The sequence below is a fragment of the Nannospalax galili genome, unplaced genomic scaffold (genome assembly GCF_000622305.1).
Source record: "Nannospalax galili isolate Female #2095 unplaced genomic scaffold, S.galili_v1.0 scaffold1525, whole genome shotgun sequence".
Taxonomy (NCBI): Eukaryota; Metazoa; Chordata; class Mammalia; order Rodentia; family Spalacidae; genus Nannospalax; species Nannospalax galili.
In genome coordinates this window covers 31,592-36,041 of record NW_008352543.1, presented here as the reverse complement: position 1 = coordinate 36,041, position 4,450 = coordinate 31,592, and positions in this window count along the sequence as shown.

The following is a 4,450-nucleotide window of genomic DNA, read 5'->3' as shown; positions in this document are numbered from 1 at the left end:
GATTTCTCACTGTTTCTTCTATAAGTTATGTTTGTAGTGTCTTTAGCAATAGGGTCTTACCCTCCATTTCTGATGGGTAACCAAGATCACAGGAAATGGACAGTATTTTTGAGGGTCTGTGGGTCTCCTGTAACACTGTGTACATAATATCCTTCCCGCATCCTTCCCGCATGCTGGAGGCAAATGTACTGTGTATGGGGAGGGTTAGATATCGTATAGGGGCTAGGGCATGAGGAAGCAGCTTCACCTACAGGGGTCAATGTGTATCATTCTCTGGAATCACTTGGTCAAGCAGGAAAGGCTATCTTTCCCAACAGCCTGTGTCAAACAGTTCTCTCTGAATTCAAGGAGTGACTTATTCAGGTATGATTTATTGATAAGGTTGGTAGCAGTCTCTTGAGTCTCATAAGGTCAGCAGCAGTTTCAGAGGACTTCTGGTTTTCTGCAACTGGGGAAGTCTATCATTCCAGACTCTGAAGGCAGAAAAAGAATGGAATGGGGGCATCCTTTATCTTTTAGCTGGAGAAGGAGTCCTCAGGTAGCAGGGAGCAGAAACACAGCCTTAATTTAGTATCAGGTAGTGGCTAGGGAAGTCATGTGGACTTCTCAGCCAGATTATATAGGAATCTTTGGAGACCACAGTTGTATTAAGCATAGCATAATGATCTCATTACTTAGAAGACAACAAGGATTTAGAGGAAGAAGGAGAGGAGGGGAAGTTTTACTGATCAGTCTAGTCCTTGTTCCAGGTGTCCAGGTCATTGAAGATCTGGTACTTTCCTCAGCACATCTTCCAGGAACAGAATACTATTTGGGGAAAAAGAAAAAAGATGGGAGGAAAAAAAACAACAGAATGCCTTATTAGCCTTCCCAGCCTCAATCTATAGCAGAACTAGAGAAAGTTTTGGATTAGCTAGATCTGACATATCTAGCCTCAGGTAGGCACAAACTTACTCCCAGATCCAAGGCAATTTCCAGCTGTCTGTCAGAAAAAAGTAGACATTTTCTTTGGGTATTTATCGTAAATCTGCCTGGCCAATTTCTATGTCCTATTCTCATTACTCCTCCCTCTGAAGAGCTAACCCTAATTGCCAATAGGGAATTTGGACACCAGTCCTTCTGGCTACTTCAGTGCTGAATGGGGTGCAGGTTGTCACAACTGGGGTACCCCTTCAGTGGGTCTATCTAAAAGATCTCAAAGTATATAACTCAGGTATAGAGGGATAGAGGGAAAAGAGAGTCCTTGACTGGTGTATGGGAGGAGAAATAAAGGCAAGAGTAGTTAGACAAAATTTCTAGACAAGGAGACAGGAGAAGTCATAACAGGGTGAATTTGAAATGTCAAAATCAAAGTCCATTAGTTTCTTGATGAGGGCTTCTAAGAGCATCCATCTATTGGGTTACTCCTCATTTTTTTTTTTTAGTTTCTTGATGAGGGCTTCTAAGAGCATCCATCTATTGGGTTACTCCTCATTTTTTTTTTTTTTTCGGCTTTATGGTCGGACTCATAATCTGTTTACCAGTTACTTTGATAGCTGTTGGAGTGGCTAGAATCATAGTGTGAGTTCCCTCCCAAATTGCTTCTAGACAACGGGAGAGAAGAAATTTAGCGATTATTTAATTTTTAGCAGGTTTGTCGTTTTGGCTGCAGTTGGCACTACTGTGTTAAACTAGGCCAAGATCTGAAGTCTTATACCTGAGTATTATTTTTTTAATCACAGAGAAAAATCTTAGTGAGAATCCTTAAAATCATATATGAATATTTAGGGCCTAATGTCTGGGAATTATAATTTTTATCATGGAGAAAATATTAGTGAGAATCTTTTAAATAATATCTTATATGAACTTTTAAGCCTCATGCCTGAAAAGTATAATTTTTATCATGGAGAAAATCTTAATGAGAACCTTTAAAATAACATCTTGTATGAACTTTTAGGCCTAATGTCTAGGAAGTATAATTCCTTGGATTCTAAAAGAAATATATTGATCATTTTTATTTTTGCTTAGACTTTCCATTTAGTTGTTTAAGACCATATATTTGGCCCAAATTAATAGAAATTTTGTGTTACTGTGAAGGTCAGTTGAGGTACTGGTCCTCAGGAGTCACTTGGACTTGGGCCTCTGAAAACTGGTATTTCTTTTACCTGTTTTATATGTGTGAGTAAAAGTCAGAAGGACCTGCTTGACTGTGGCTTCACTTGGAAGCATGGTAGAAACTTTTCCTTTGTTGACTCTCCTTTTTATAGAATGGACAATGGTTTGAGTCCCTCTAGTGGGGTCTCCATGACCTCCCTGAACAAGGGGACAAATGACTCGTCACAGTTACAGGACATTTTGAGATGCCCCATAGTTCCCTGGGACGTGGTCGACCATGGAGGGTAAGGATTAGAAAATTGTCCCTGTAAGTCTCTTTTGACAAGATCAATACAGGCCTTTACATATGGTTATTTAACATCCAAGAATGTTAGTTGTACCAGCATGGTACATTAATTACTGTGTACAAAAACTCAAACATTCTTGAATAAAACTTGACTAGCCATATATTCTGTTTTAAGTCAGTTTTTATAAGAATTACTTTAATTAGGGGTTTGACTGAACTTTGACCTTAGAAATTTTAAGACTACTTTGGTGGATTTAGGTACATAAAGGGCTATCCAGGTACAGTAAAAAGAATTGGCCTAAATCAGAAAAAGAGAGATTTAACATCATAGATTAAGTAGGCATTGCCCAGTAAAGGATCTTAAAATATTTTTTAGGTTTATTTTAGGTGAATATTGTTGCATTAAAAATAAAAGTAGATTCCTCTGTTTCCCAGCCCCCCATACAGTGATTTACAGTTTTCAGAAGGAAGGGAGGGGTCATGTCACACACCTATAGGTAGGAAATAAGTTTATCAGTATTCAGACCAAACTCACCAAACTGCTTTCTTCTGAACTGTACCCATCTGTTTTCATTGTAGAGTCCTTTTGTTTCCTTGGATGGGTTTATTACAAGGTATTTTATTTGTTTTGTATATGGTTATTCTGAAGGAGACTGGCTCCATGTTTTCTTTTTCAGTATGTTTGCTATTGATATATAAGAAGGATACTGATTGCTGTTTCTGTTAATTTTGTATCTTGTCACTTTGTTGAAAGTTCTTATTAGCTTTAAATTTTTTAGAATGAATTTTTAGGTTCTACTATGTACAGAATCTTATCACCTCCACATAGGACTTTGAAATTTCATGTTTGTGTCCTTTTCTGACATACTGTCTTAATGCTCTAGCTAAGACTTCGAGCACTACATTCCATAGTAGTAGAGAGTATGGATATCATGATCTTACTTCTTATCATAGGGGAAATGCCTAGAAATTGTCTCCATTTATTATGGAATCTGTCAAAGGATTTTTTTTGTGTCTATTGAGAGGGTCACGTGATTTCTGTTTTTGTGTTCATTTACATGATAAATTACATTTGTTTATTTATTTATTTTTGTGTGTCAAAACATTCCTGAAGCTCTGGAAAGAAGCCTATTTGTTCTGATGAATGATCTGTTTGATCTAATTTTGAATTTGGTATGCAAATACTTTCTTGAGAATTTTTTCCAAATATTTTCATCAGGGAGATCAGTCCATTATTTTCCATTGTTGTGTCTTTTTTTGGTTTTGGTATTGGGCTAAGACTAGCTTCATATGATGAGATTGGAAGCATTACTTCCTTTTCTATGTATGGAATAATTTCAGTCATGTTGGTCATAGTTTTTTTTCATGTGTGGTGGAATTGATAGATTTTTTACCTCCCCTGACTAGTTTTGGTTTGAGGTCTACTTTCTCAGAAATTAAAATACTTATGTCTGCTTGTTGCTTAGAATGCCTTTTGCCACACTTTTACACTTAAAATGCTAACTCTATTTGATTATGAAGTTTGTTTCTTGGAGACAACAATAAATTTGAATGTTAGGGTCAAGAGATGGCTCAGTGGTTAAGAACATTGAATGCTTCCACAGAAGTCCTGGGTTTGGGTCTCGGCACCCAAAAGACGCATCCAACTATCCAGAACTTCAGTCCCAGGGGATCAGAAACACTCTTCTTGCCTCTTCTTTCTCTGTAGTGTTCAGTGTTCTTTCATTATTCTGGATTTTTGGTGTGCTAATTGCAATGCATCATGGTGAGTTTCTTTTCTGATTCTGGTTATTTGGTGTTCTGTGGACTTCTTGCACCTGCATGGGCATTTCTGCAGATTTGGGGATTTTTCTTCTAAGATTTTGTTGAAATATTTTATATGTGTTTTGACATAGTATTCTTCCCTCTATGCCCACACTTTTTAGATTTATTATTTTTATGGTAATTTTAGCTCTCCCATGGTTCATTCAGCTTGTATTTAAATGTATTAATGAGATTTACTGAATGATTCCATTTTTCTTTCCTGTCTTCAAGTTATTGTATTTTGTTTATCACATGTCTCATTCTATT